Consider the following 15,354-nt stretch of genomic DNA (forward strand, 5'->3'; position numbering starts at 1 on the left):
ACAATTAGTCAGATTAGTCCAGTGGGACGTTTTGCTGGTAGGTTTTTGTTAGTTTTGTTTAAGTTAGTTATTTTTTAAGGGCACCGACTAACGCTGTGTTACATGTGTCTAACAGGTTACAAGACAAACCAAAATTAAGTCTCATTCTAGTTTAAATTTCTGTGGCTTCCGTCTGTCAAGAAGCGCCCAGAAACGAAAAATACATGCGCAGAAAATTGTGTCCCTAAAGTGCCACCGGTACCGCACGTTCAGAATAGCGGGTGCGTTGTCGGAACTTACTAAACATGGCTCAGCCGCATGCGACCAGCTGAGAGCGCGTGGAATTTTGTACGACAGGGACGTTGCCATTGGCTAAAGAGGACAAACAAGCGAATGTCCATAATAACTGATTTGGCCACCCCATATATTTATGCCAAATTTCTCTGTATGCTCGTTCTTACAATACAGCCATGTCCAGAGGTTTCGATCTTCCTTTTATCGCGTAGTCTGGCAAGCTCAGTTCTGGCATGATTATTAGACGGCCACTCAGGACACATCGACAAATTGGTCCAAAAATCTACGGAATATTCAGTGCAAATTTCACTAAAGTGGGTATTTGGACAACGTTTGTGTGCGTCGTACTCGTTGGATGTAATGAATTGATTGACTTGGTTCGCCAACTTTCGGCACAACGCAGTGTTTGTGAAGCGTGCTTCGCGTTCATTGTAACAGAAGGTAACATGAGGCAACATGCAGCGTGAATGAAACGACGCAGCTAAGCAAACGATCCTCAATCCCTTAAACATACAATTTGTCGGGGGTAGCGCAGCATTTTCATATATCCGCCTGGCAATTGCTAACATATGGATAGGGGCTCTTTTCTATTGGGAACCTTGACGTTACTAAGCTGTACTGTGTCAGAATGCGCAACGACATCGCGGGAAAACAAGGAAAAAATTGCCCTTTATCATGACAGCCTGTACGCATTTTCGCTCGCCTAGGCTGCACATCGTAACTGCTGGCACGTCTCCAGGTGCGATGCTGATTTGTGCCTGCGATGGCCCTCCATATCATACTAATTTTTACCTGCCAGGTCTACACTGAAAAATACACTACTACCCTTGGAGAATTATGTGTTTCTATTTATTGGTTTTAAAGTTACAATTGTATCAGCCTCGTTATCGTTTTCAAAAAACCGCTTTCGCTCAACAAATTTCTGAAAGATACAATTGATACTTTTCCACAACTGGTATGTATTTTCCACAACATCATTGAAAACACAATTGAACAAAGTCGCAGAGGCGAACTCACCAAGTGTTTTATCAATAACGTTGCCCTTAATACCCGATCAGTTTTCACACAAAGCAAGAGACTTACAGCCGTGAAGGTAGAAGTGCTACTTGCACAATCCGTCCTATTGATGGTGGTGAGAAAGATGTGTGCACACCGATGTCGTGGCAGCGATTCCCAGTGGTCATATGTATTACTTGATGCAATAAAGTCATAGAAGAAGAGAAGTGTATACAAACCAGTCGTAAGAGCTAGTGTTGCAGACTTGAACACCAGTTTTCAAAGACCTACTGAGTCTCTCTACGTGAACCAATGGATGAAGTTCTGTCAGGGATCCAGTGAGTAGGCAGCATCTGGTGGCGATAATGCTTACTCAAGGCCCGAAATCCAAAGTTCACTACAGCGCATGTCGATACCGATAACATGCAGCTTAATAGAAACAGCGGCTTCGTCCTCCTTATAATAACATGGAGCCATTCCATATTCAACCGCAGTAGCAGTGTCACCAACTAAAGGCTACTTCTGGAAAACTGATTATTAGTTGCGTTTGTAAACCGGATCTTTTGTACTCTTCAGCATTCAGTTGTTTCTAGAAAATCTTTCACATCTCGGACACAATAATATGCTGGAAGTTGTTCGCTAGTTCAGACAACTCCCTGGCACTCCTCCACTTACGCCGTATGGGTTTGGACCTAATTCAACTCACCATTCATGCCATATTATCGTCATTTGTCTGTATGTAATCGACCACATCTACAATGTCCGAATAGATGAGCTACTAAGACAGCCCGTTGATACAACGTGAAGGTTCCTGATTACGAAGATGATCCCGCTGAAGATTGCAAGTCTCATTGTTTGGAAACAAATATCCTTCAACCCACGTCCAACCAACAACGTCCATCCAACGCCATTCATTCACCACAATCGCCTTTGTCTTTCAAGTGGTCGATGTTCCATGACTACCCATAATCCATCCTCTTAATGCGCCCTGCATGCCAATGCTCATTTACCAAACTTGATCAGTCTTTAGCCACTGCCAAGCCCTAAACGTCCAACAACTCTTTGTCCGCCCATTCCGCAATCCTTTTTTCAGAAGAAACCAAAGAATGCATGTTAGAAAATTTTCACTTAAGCTATAAGCAGACTTAAAACATGCTTAGTCGCTGGTCTACCAAGCACAATTCTACCACCATCCTGCCTCATTTTATCACTTCTTGTCACCACAGTAAACAAGTTAATTTTTTTCTTTCTATTAACGTACTTTGCCATAACCGATTTTTTCCCAAACTATCCTGGATTTACTAATTCCATTTCATTTCCTCGTTTTTCAAACCTGCCGTGTATATAGGCGCATGCTTCGAAATTCGGTGATACCTAATTTGTACGCCCTGTTTGGCTGTTATCCACACCACGTGGTCTGTGACCCGCATCCACATGGATAGCTAACTGGAACACAATCCCGCGCTCTCACGTCAGGCTTGTTTTGCCTCTGCAGATTTTCCTAAAAACCCACCAAATTCCGATGCTCACAGAAATGCCGCCATAGACCAATTACCTCGAATATGACGTCTATCATGGGGCTCTGCGGAAACCGACGTATGTCAGGTCATTGAAGTCATGGCACCGCCATACCCAGTTTGATAGCATAATGCACTTCCTCGCCCGCTGATTATATTAAATGCAAATAATTAACTGGCCCCCTCCGCCTCAAGAACGCGTTCATTTTTATTTGCTGAACCTTCCGTTTTTATCTAAACATTTCGGTGTAATTTCAGACAGCGCTGTCCACAAAGTCAATAATTTTCTATACAGTCCGCGTTCCGGCTAGCGTGCTGTCAACAACTCGCTCTTTCAAGGCGCTGTTACACCCGATTCCACTGTATCAGCGGCACCAGTGTTGCAAATTCATTTATATTTAACATTGACTCCAATGTTGAATGACTGCCGTCCCGGTTACCAATTCAAATGGTCCGCCCTTTATTGGACTGGTGGAATCGAACCGTATTTCAGTTTTACAAGACATCTATATTACCCGTTTTCCTTACCGCGTAAATCGTTTTTACCGCTCTGATTATACTACTTTTGTACCGAATTCTTGGGCAGCTGTATATTGTTTTATTTCATGAGTTTGAGGCGCGGTTTCGGTCACGCGTTGGCTGTTGGTCCACATCGGCTTTGCTTGCCTTTCGGAGTACCTAAGTGTACCATCCTTTACGTTGACAATGAAATTCCCCACGTTTATCCTGTCCCATTTTTAATCTCGCCCCACTTTTTCGTTTAGTGTGCGTATATTAACTGACGCTCGCTTGTCCTTTCCACTTCACCCATTTGGCCTTGAGGTCATCCGACCATTTGTATCTGACTTTGCACGTGTGACTGTCGCACGTTGGAGCCTGCTTGCTCCCTTGCTTCGTGCTTTTCTAGTCCAAGCGGACTGTCCGTTTTGGACGCGCATCCACTGTCGAGGTTTGTACAAATTGTGAATTTCTCTTACCCTAATAGTACCGTATAGAAACCCAGCTCCAACTTTGTTTTGCCTACCCGGAGGTTCTGGTATTACGCGTCACTCGAAGAAACCGTTCGACCGTTACAGTACTCGACGCCTTACGTCGTCTTGTTTGAAGAAAAGATGTCAACTTCTGGAACAATTGTGAAGGAAACCGTATCCAAGGGCACGGAAACGATTGAAGCTGCGGAGGAAACAATTGCAATGCAGTTTGCTTCGCGCCCTGGTTCTTGTAAGTCACTTTGTGCTTCTAGTCGTAAAGGTAGTGTGGTTAAGCGAGCTTTAAGGATTGCTCAGCTCTATGAGTACCGCGTTAAGCGGGATGTCGAGCTCCAGCGGGCTCTATTAGAGGCGCATAGCAAAACCGAGTTAGCCAAAATTGAGCTAGAGGCCGAGGAGGACTCACTAGATGAAGGCGACGCGAAGGCGGCCATTGAAGAATGTGTGATACTCCTGCCGGAAGTAGCATACTTCAGGGCACGGGAGATTCTGCGCAATCTCTTTGGTCAGCCTCATATTATCGCTCGCTGTCTACTAGAAGTCACGTTTCGTTTTGCACGACAGACCACAGGATCAGCCAAGTCCTTGTCGGACTTCTGTATAAAAATGCGCAGTTGCGAAATTGCACGGACGCAAATGTGTTACGTCTCAGACTTGCACTCACTAGCGGTTGTAGAGAGAATTGTGCGTTCTCCTCCTCCGCTATTGCAGAACAAATGGGCTGAGGTGGCAGAGAAGATATCTGTGAGTGGCCGGGACCCAACATTCACAGACTTGACGGAGTTTGTGAACACGCCGTCCCGTGTCGCAAGGAGTCGGTTCGGGCAACTGGCTCGAGAGGAAGACGTAAGACGCCCCTCTGTAGCGCCGACTTCTACCATCCAAAACCCTGAACGGGATGGTTATACCAGCTTCCTTACTAACATCAGACCAGGCGCAGACGGTCGTTCAAGTGCTTGCGCATTGTGTTCAAAGCCCCACCCAATATCCAGTCGCCAGCGCTTTCTGTCTATGAAAGTTCCTGAGAGGTGAAAATGCATGCGGGAGCGTAATGCATGCTTTACCAGTTTAGGAGACTCCCACATGGCCAAGGATTGCAAGGCAACAGTTTGATGCGCCAAGCAGGGTTGTAGGGGACGACATCATAGTTTGTTACATACATCACAACCCGGAAACAAAGTTTCGACGTCCTCAGAGGCGGAAGTTTTGTGTGCCTTAACTCGAGGTAGTCGGCTTCCGGAACGCCTAGGAGTCATTCCTGTCAAGCCTGACAGTCCTGCAGGAAAGGTGACAACGTATGCATTTTTAGATGCTTGGTCCGACATAACGCCAGTAAAGCGGGACCTTTTGGTGAAAAATGGGGTCAGGCTGCTACCCACGTCTATGACCATTGATAAACTGGGTGGTTTCATGGGATGCACATCGGAAGCTAATGACATCAGGCTTTTATCAATGGATGAAAGCCAGTCGATAGATATTGACAAGGCATTCGTCGTTGACAGCTTACTTATGCAAGCTGTCCCATCTATCAAAGAAGCGGCTTGCAGGTGGCCTCACCTTAAGGCGGTTGCCTTCGACGAACTGACTGAAGACGATGTAGGAATCCTTATTGGTTGTGACGTATCTGAAGCGCACTGGGTCTTCAACCAGCGCCCGGGGGGTAAAAAACAGCCGTTTGCTGTAAAAACCTTACTCGGTTGGATACTTCTTGGTCCGATGAAAAATGGGACGAAGCAGAAGGTCGTCAGTCGTTGTATAACCGGGTGCAGTCAGGGCGTCCAGAAGCATTTGCAGCGACTGAACAACTCGGAATTCGAGGACACTTCAGCATCGAACACTAGTCTCTCTTTAGAGGATTAAGGAGCACCGTTGATAGCAGAGAGTGGTGCGGTGCGAGTAAGTGAGCGCTATCAGCTGCCGCTCCCATGGAAGGATGACGCACTTGCCCTACCCGATAACTTCCAGGTGGCTGGAAAACGTCTAGATAATCTGAAAACTAGACTGTGCGAAGATCGTGTTTTACACGGAAAGTACGAAAAGATGCTTCGCGCGTACCTAGAGAAAGGATACATTGAATGGGTGGCGGATGCTCCCACATTGTCATTAAATTCAAAGCAGTGGTATCTCCCACACCATACGGTTAGTAACCCAAAAAAGCCAGAAAAGATTCGGGTCGTATTCGATTGCGCTGCCAACTGTCACGATGTGTCCCTAAACGATCACCCGTATCAGGTCCCTGATTTAGCCACAAAACATGTAAATGTTATGCTGGGCTTTCGTTTAGAGCAAGTTGCTGCGACAGCCGACATCGAAGAGATGTTCCTACAGGTCAAGATTGACCCCTGCGATAGAGGTGCTCTGAAGAGCCTCGTAGGACAGGCCAACCGGTTGGAGGGAAATGATGTCATGTGCCCATTAATGTCTCGGTCATCCTGTTGGATGAAGCTACAGAAGGTCGTAGCTTGGGTACTGCGTTACAAGCAATGTCTATTGTTTAAGAACGGCAGAGCGAGAAAGGGGGCTTTACTTTCCGGTGTTATCGGAGTATCCGAACTCCGCCGAGCACTTAATTGTTCGATGAAGATCTTGCAATCCAGTCACTTCGCGCAAGTGCTGCATCAGGTTAACGCTTCTGTACTGGATGCGAAGCGTTCCAGCTTACGAAAATTGTCACCTGTTTTGATTGGTGGCATTTTGTGCGTGGGAGACAGACTTAGTTACTCGAACTACAGTCAGTCAGTCGAACATCCAGCTCTTTGGAGCCGACATCCAGTTACTGCCTTGATCATACGTCACCTTCATGAAGTAGACAAGCACTGTGGAGTAGGGCAGGACTTAAACTCTACTCTACTGCGACATTGGATTATCATTGTGACTGGTGCCGTCAAACGAGTGATTGGTGTGCTCTTTATGCAGGCGACGGTCCGCACAGCTCGATACACAAATGATGGCTCCATTACCAACAGACAGATTAGGAGTGGGTTGGGGCCCCTTCGAGTGCGTGGGAGTAGACTAATTTGGGCATTTTAAGACCAAACGCGGCCGTTCGCAAGAAAAACACCATGGCTCTATCTTTAGCTGTCTGAAGACTAGAGCAGTCCATTTGAAAATGGCAGGCAACCTGTCGACAGATTCATTCCTACAATGTTTGGTGCGCTTCGCTGGTAGACGTGGCAAGCCCACTGATATCTACAGTGATAATGGTACGAACTTTATTGGTGCGCTAACGGAATTTCAGGATGCTATAAAGCGGTGGAGTCAAAGTAATTTATCAGACCGGCTTTTGACTATGGATATACGGTAACACTTCAATTCACCAGCAGCTGGCCATCGTAGTGGTATGTGGGAGCGCATAATGAGGTCGGTAAGACGTCTATGAAGGGAACAGTGTTTGACCGATTAATAACTGAACACGCTTCTTATACGGGCGAAACGGATTCTAAATAACCGACCTATAGTCCCGCTATCATCAGACAGCAGCGATTTGAAGCCGCTTACCCCAAACAGTTTGTTGCTCATGCGGTGCTGTCCTGCGGTTCCCGGTCGTGATGGTTTGGTCTCGCGATATCATAGCGTTTGCAAACAGGTCGCTTATCTCGCTGGCGTATTCTGGCGTCGTTGGATAAGGGAATATCGACCAACGTTGCAGGTGCGTACCAAGTGGCTCAAAGCAACTCAAGAATTGAAACGAAGGGACTTGGTTGTGGTTTCTGGTGAGAACCTGCCTCTTGAGAAATGGCCTCTAGAGGTAGTAGATAGCTGTGAGGCGAGCCCAGATGACTTAGTAAGAACCCTGCAGGTTAGAAGGGCGGGCGGCGTTCTGAAGAGAGATATTAGAAAGGTGTGTTTACTGGACGGACGCGAATAGGCTTGTGCTCCATCGAAGTCGGCACTTGTGGCAGGAGTGGACACGGCCACTCGTGTCGCTGGCTGATGGGGTACATTAGAATAGAGCTGAGCGTAGGTAGAAGGCAAGAAACGGCGCGCCCGCTAAATCAACGTGGAGAATTTGGCGGGCGGTGTATCATCCTTTATGTTGACAATGAAATTCTCCACGTTTGTTAGGGCCCAGTTTATATCCCCCGCCCCACTTTTGTGTTTAGTGTGTATACATGAACTGACGTTTATTTGTCCTTACCACTTCACCCATTTGGCCTTGAGGTCATCTGGCCATTTGTATCTGACTTTGCACGTATGACTGTCGCATGTGGGAGCCTGTTTGCTCCATTGCTCTGTACTTTTGTAGTCCAAGCGGACTGTTTGTTGTGGACGCGTATCTACTGTCGAGGTTTGTATAATTTGTGAATTTCTCTTACCCTAATAGTACCGTATAGAAACCCAGCTCCGACTTTGTTTTGCCTACCCGGAGGTTCTGGTATTACGCGTCACTCGAAGAAACCGTTCGACCGTTACACTCACCGTTTGTCGAAAACCGTTGAGGTTTTTAATTTTGTATTCCGTGTAACTACTTTCACATTTGCGTAGCCATTCGTTCGGAGTTTTACCGTTTTGGTTGCTAACCTTGGTGCTCGTTCCTCAAGAATTCGAAACGGTCGTTACAATACTCAACGTTGACAAGCGTGGTTCTTTGCCAATCACCGGGTCAATGTCCGTCAATTCAAAACGAGGAGATGAATTTGAGTAGAAAGTCAGGCAAGTCGGACACGGTTCGTTTTCAGCGATGAGCTCTAGGGCTATTATAGCTTCTAATATTAGTATGGGGAATTCGGGGTCCAAAGCTGCTTTATTTTTAGCGCAGCTTAAAGAGAGACAACTTAGAGAGAAACTCGAGCTCGAGTCATAAGCAATGAAAACTAACCATAAAAACAACTCCTGAATGGTGAAGCCGAGGGGGATTAGGCTGAGCTTGACGCTTCGTTGGCTGAAAGCAAAGACGGTTTAGAGCAGTGAACCCAGTCAGGTTTTTCAGAGTCCCCAAATAGTCGCATTAAAAGCCATGTTGAAGATCGCAGAAAGATTGTAACGCCCTTGAACTCTGAAAACGACATGGTCTCGGAGTAGGAGAACGACAGCATAATGGATTAGGTGACCTCCGTCATCTAGAATCCATCGTAAAGGGCCCGGAGTTACCTAAAATCGGCCTTATGCAGTATGATGATCAACCCAGGAGCTATTGGAGGTTTATGCGTCGATTCGGGCTTTACATTGAAAGCAAGACCCAAGACGAGGGAAAGAGAAAGAGGCTCGTACAATAGGTAAACGCGTGCTCCGGTGTAGCCAGGGAGGCTATCGAAGATAGCCTGATGCTTCAGCCTGCGGAAGGATATAAACTTGCCCGCCGAATTCTGCACGAGTCTTTCGGAAGTTTGCATATGGCTGCTAGAGCCCTGATAGATTACCTTATTAAATGTTTTCGTTCTACCTCGTGTAAGGCTGGCAATCTGACTCGGTTGGCCTTCAAAATACAGAGTTGCGAAATAGCTCTGACTCAGATGAACTACACTGCAGAACTGAGTTTTCTGGAGAATTAGGATAGGTTAGTGGGGTGCTTGCCCAATACTTTACAACACAAGTGGGCGGAATTCGTTTACCAAGCCACACATGATCGGGGAGAGCCAACCTTCGCCGACCTCACACAGTTCGATACTCAAAGGGCGAGAGTGCTAAGCAGTCGTTACGGCCTTCTGGCAGAATCCAATACGCAAAAGGACCAAGGTGTACGTGGCCAATCTGTTACAGATGTAGGCAAGAGCAGAACTGCTTGGAGTCATGCGATCGTTCGCTCAGATCAGGCTCCACTGTTGAGCGAGACCGGTTGTAAGATTTGTGGTGGTAAACACCGTATCAACAACTGCGAGCGCTTTCTATCTTTCGAGCCAGTGGAAAGATGGTCCACCTTAAGGTCTCTCAATGCCTGTTTTCGGTGTCTTGAAGGTGCCCACAAAGCAAAGGACTGCCAACTACAATATCGATGTGGGGTAGATGGATGCCGAGCCAAACATCACGCTCTGCAACATTCGAAACCACTGAATGAAAAAGCAGAGTTAGTTCTTGTAGTCAAAATCAATGCGATGACTGACCGCAAGACGGCTGTTTCCCTAGGACTACTCCCAGTTCGTCTAAGAGGACCTTGGGCGGAACTGATCACGTATGCCTTAGACAGTGGGTCCGATACCACTATCGTATGTCATAATTTGCTGCACCAACTCTGCATAGAGAATCATCGAACGCCGCGGGAAATACAGACAATCAGTGGATCTTGTTTAGCAGTAGGAGAATCTGGAAGTTTCGAGGTGTGTCCACTTCACGGTGACGAAGCTGTTTTGGTGAAAGTTGCTTCAGTAGTATCTGGAATCCTTCCATCATTAGTCGTGGACTCACGCTCGGAAATTGCAAGTCGCTGGGCTCACTTGAAAGAATTGCCCTTTGAGGATATTCCGTCTAAATCGGTTGGTATATTGATTGGCTGTGACGTTCCAGAAGCTCACTGGGTGCTAGATCAGCGTTTGGGAGGTCGAAAAGAGCCGTTTGCCGTGAAGACACCGCTGAGTTGGGTTATTCTTGGGCCACTGGGTCCAGGTAACCGTGTTAGAGTCGCTGCCAGCTGCCTGTCGTCAGTGGAGCAATTATTGGAGGGTCAACTCCATGCTTTATACGATGCCGACTTTGCGGACATTGATTCGCTTCGGAAAACGATATCGGTGGAGGATAATGTTCCTGTAGCAGATGTTTCGCGGTTAAGTATGCAGGGGATGAGTTGACTCATTTAAAAGCGGACACTCAGTCAGAGCCGACTTGGGTCTCAGCACTGCGTAAGCTGTGTCCCATCCTTCTGGATGGTGTTCTCTGCGTTGGTGGACGGCTCCACTATTACAGTTATGCATTATCCCTCAAGCACCCTCCTATCTTACCCAATAAACACCCGGTCCCTGATCTACTCATTCGGCACTATCATGAGGCAGAATGGCATTCCGGCGCCTCTCATGGTCTCGGCGTTATAAGGCAAAATGTTTGGATAGTTCATGGGAGTCAGGCGGTGAACCGCGTCTTCCATAAGTGTATTCAATGCAGAAAGCGCTCAAGGAACATAAGTCAGCAGATGATGGCTCCGTTACCCGCGGTGCAATCCGAAAATGGTCAAAATGTTTCGAGGCTGTGGGTGTTGATTACTTTGGACCGTTTCTGGTAAAGCGTGGTCGCAGCATGGAAAAGAGTTACGGCTGCATCTTTTCATGGATGGGTGCCCCAGCGATTCACCTCAAAGTGGCGCCTTCTTTGACTACCGATTCCTTTATTTTGGCGTTAATGAGGTTCGTTGGTCGAAGAGGGAGACCTTTGGACATTTAAAGCGATAACTGATCCAACTTCGTTGGTGCCGTTAAGGAACTCCGTGAGCACGTATCGCTTTGGGACCAAGCGAAAATCAACAACCGACTATTGGCTCGAGGTATTCAGTGGCATTTTAACCCCCCGCTTGCTAGCCATCGAGGAGGAATGTTGGAGCGAATGATACGATCAGCACAGCAAATCATTCCTGTGCTCATCCAAGAGCAAACTTTGTCTGATGATTGTTTGTCAACCTTTTTTGTTGAGGTGGAACGTATTCTAAACGATCGGCTTTTGACATCTTTGAGTGCAGACTGCCGTGACGCATTGGCTCTGGTTCCGAGTCACCTTTGGCTACACGAAGCGCACGCAGGTATATCATCGCATTGCGATTTGAAAGAGCGGCTTACCCGACGTTGGAAACAAGTTAATTATTTGTCGGAAGTTTTCTGGAACAGGTGGATGAAAGAATATATTCCGACGCTTCAGTTGCGCCATAAGTGGTTAGGTCGGAACAAAAACCGCAGGGAGGGTGACGTCGTTATTGTAGTGCCCGAACATCTCTCTAGAGGAAGGTGGCCGCTGATTGTTGTCACCGAATGTCAAACGGATGCAGACGGCCCCGTCAGAACGGCGTCCCTCCTCACTAGCTCCGGTGTCATCAAGCGCGATGTTAGGAGCCTATGTTTACTGGAAGGGGAGGACTAACGAGGCGGTACGCGGGTTTAGGGATGCTTCACGATAGACGCGTTGGAACAGCCGGTTTTTATTTCAACGTGATATCGTGGGTTGGCGCGTGTACCGTTGAAACCGACCATTGTGGCAGGAGTGAACTCGGGCCATTCAGGTCGGTGGCTAACTTTGCATGCTTAAAGGCAAGAGCTCTCCTGGTAACTTACCTGTTCGCCTACTGACCGTTGGAAGAATTTGGGCCGGCGGTGCTGCAACTTCATATATATTTAGAATTGCCTCCAATCTTGAATGACTGCCTTTCCGGTTAACAATTCAAATGGTCCGCCCTTTATTGAACTGGTGGAATCGAACCGTATTTCAGTTTTACAAGACATCTATATTCTCCGGTTTCCTTACCGCGCAAATCGCTTTCACCGCTCTGATTATACTATTTTTGTACCGAATCGTTGGGCAGCCATATATTGATTTAATTCATGAGTATGAGACGCGGTTCCGGTCACGCGTTGACTGTTGATCCGTGTCGGCTTTGCTTGCCTTTTGGAGTATATCACCGTTTGTCGAAAACCGTTGAGGTTTGTAATTTTGTATTCCGAGTAACTACTTTCATTTTTATAGTACAGCACATTTGCGTGGCCATTCCTTCGGAGTTTTGCCGGTTTGGTTGCTAAATTTAATGCTCGTTGCTCAAGAATTCAAAACGGTCGTTACAACCAGCTAGTCTCTAATGTTTAACTGTTAACCTTGAAACTGAATTTCCTGCTAACATTTATCCGCGTTGCTCATTCCCACCTACGCTTTCTGTGACGCCGGCAAATGCTCAACAGTCCTAAGCTACGAGGCTTCAGCGGTAACTTTAGGCTATACTTCAACTTAACTGACTGGACCACGCCAAATCTGTTACTTCACCAGAATTGTTGTCCTGGTTCCTTATTTTCCGTATTCCGCACATATGTTGTCACATGTCAGGCAGGATATTTATCGTTTTGCCCTCCGTTTTTTGCCAGCCACCGTCGAATTCCAACGATTTGATCTTGCTTCACTTTGATATTTTTCAACAAGGGAAAGGTGGTAGTAATATTATTCCCCTCTATGGTTTGGATGTGGCCACGTTTATATCAAACAGGACATATAAAAGTAAAAGTGTTATTTCACAACTTGTAGGAAACATACAGACTGATGCATGATCGGGTCTTTAAAACCTAAACATGGCGAGCAACAACAGCGGGGGAAGGTGAAACCAACGACGCATGCTTATTACGTGAAAATCACTGCAATTGTGAAAACCGAAAAAACTAAGCAGTGGGTACGAGAGGCGAATAGTTCGAGGATGAAGCCGGTTTACATGAAATAAAACTGAAAACCACTGCTAAGCACCAATGTCCTTGGGTGGTCGAGTAAGTAGCCAGAGAGTTACAAACTGCAAAACACGAGGACGCAGTCGGGAGAATTCGGGGTTGGAGCCGGAAGATTCAGCCATCTATTTTCAGTAAGTGGCGCATAGATTAGTTTTACTGTGGCAGATAATATGACTTCGGTGCTGGCCAAACTCTGGGTGACCGGATGGCGTTTTTGCATTCCTACCTTGTAAATAAAGTTTGCACACTTAATGACAGATTAAAACTTGAAATAATGACGGTTACTCGTAAAAGTGTGGCTCTCAACAGGATTTTCAAGGTGGTTACTTCTTAAGAAGTCACACGAAGTCATCCTCATTTTGGGATTCAAATGCAAGAGCGGTAATGCGTATGTTTGTAATTAGGCCTCAAATTATCAGCCTCCACCTATCCCGAAATTGGCCGGAATAAGTATATGGCAACAATCTTACGGGATACGCTTGACTGTGTTTCCATGGGCCGATCGAGGTAGACGTCATAGCAAGCTCTCTTGGCTGATCACTCAAAGACCGCTGAGTTCGCGTGACTGACCAGGCAACTAAACCAAATGGTTTACTTGCTACTTAGACACTCGGCTAGCAGGCTTGCCTGGAAATCTTCTCCAAGCGGCGGCAATGGCTGGTTATCACAGCAATAGCCGTGATGGGCCAATCAGTTGCATGGGCACCAGCCATCGGCACGGTCAGTCAGTTCAACACGGACCACAGGGGACGTCGTCTGTCAACATGGAGCAACACTTCGGTTGGGTACGATCGTCATCCAGCACTCAGAGGCTGATTGCCGAGTGTAATGGAAGAATGTTGATGTAACGTCAGCTGTGTTCGCACAATCAGCTGCCTCATGCAGTTTGTGGCCTAGCGTGGCTCCATCAACTGCCATTCATGACCAACCGTTCAAGCCGCTGGTGCAAACCTTCAACTGGTGATGGCTGTGGCTCGATGACCAGAGATACGGATGTGCTTCATTTGGGTGGGTTGCTACCGGCTGGCCAGCGCTGATTGGTGAAAACTCGACAAAGACCTAACTTCCCGCAAGGTAAGGAGTGACCCCTGGATACCGAGAAAATCTATAAGCAAGGCAGCCACAGAGAATGATGTAAGTGCAGATGCCAGCCGAGGTATTAACCATTTCAGAACATTTTGGCGTTTGTACCAAAAACTATCCAATATTAACAACGGGTTTCTCAGCTTGAAGCGGTCTGTCTGATGGTAAATGGATTTTGGTGCCGCAGTACGCTCAAGAACTTGGCCGACGGCACATGTCGCCATCCAGGAACCACAAGAAAAACGTACTTTTAACATGACGAATTACTTCACGGTCACAGCGATGTGTTGCATGCATATTATGCACGCATATGAGCCAACCGCTGTGCCGGGCGACATTCCATATGGCGTGTTCAGGCTATCGATGTGACGCATGGGCATCTTAAAGCGCCCGTTTGCGTTCTTCAGACGGTTATTGGTCACATCTTCGAAGTGTACTAAACCGCGGTGTGTACGAATGGCCCACTTTTTTGTGATGTAAAACCAGTGGGTGCTCAAATAGTTGACAAGGCCAGCAAAGCTTGTACAAAGGATCTGCAAATCGTGGCGAAACCTACGTGCTCACTATCCGGCACCCAATAATCTACCAGGTCGTGTTGTCGATGTGGGCCATCTGGTGAAATGTGTGTCGGATGTGGTTAGAAATTTTCTGCAACCGTTACGACTGCATTCTGACACGTACGGCTCCCATGATTTGCCGTAGGTAACGACAGCACACCTTCGCCACAGCCAAACGCGGCTTTAGCAGCCTAGTTCTGTGACCTCATCTCACTAATGACGGACGTCTTGACGGCTAACTGCCCATCCACAACGTCCTTAAATAAGTTGAGCAGCTTGCGAAAAGGCGCAAAATGCTCGCCGTCGACAAAGACATACATGGCGTGTGACCAGACGCCCATGTTATCCTTTACATGGAAAGTGTATAGCTTGTACCTACACGTTATACGTCCGATGCAGAAAAAGTAATCTACCCGAAAGTTTGCACCATGCCTTGCATAAAAGTCTACGATGTCCAAGAAACGAGAAAATAATGCGAGTTGCTGAGTTTCAGGAAAAACACATTGCCAAAATTAACACCATCCGGATCATCTACTAGGCACGAACATGTGCTTAGATTTTGGCTAGAATCGACGACCGATCATTTGAAAATCCAAAAGTGAAC

This window comes from Opisthorchis viverrini (assembly GCF_000715545.1).
Source record: "Opisthorchis viverrini unplaced genomic scaffold opera_v5_10, whole genome shotgun sequence".
Taxonomy (NCBI): domain Eukaryota; kingdom Metazoa; phylum Platyhelminthes; class Trematoda; order Opisthorchiida; family Opisthorchiidae; genus Opisthorchis; species Opisthorchis viverrini.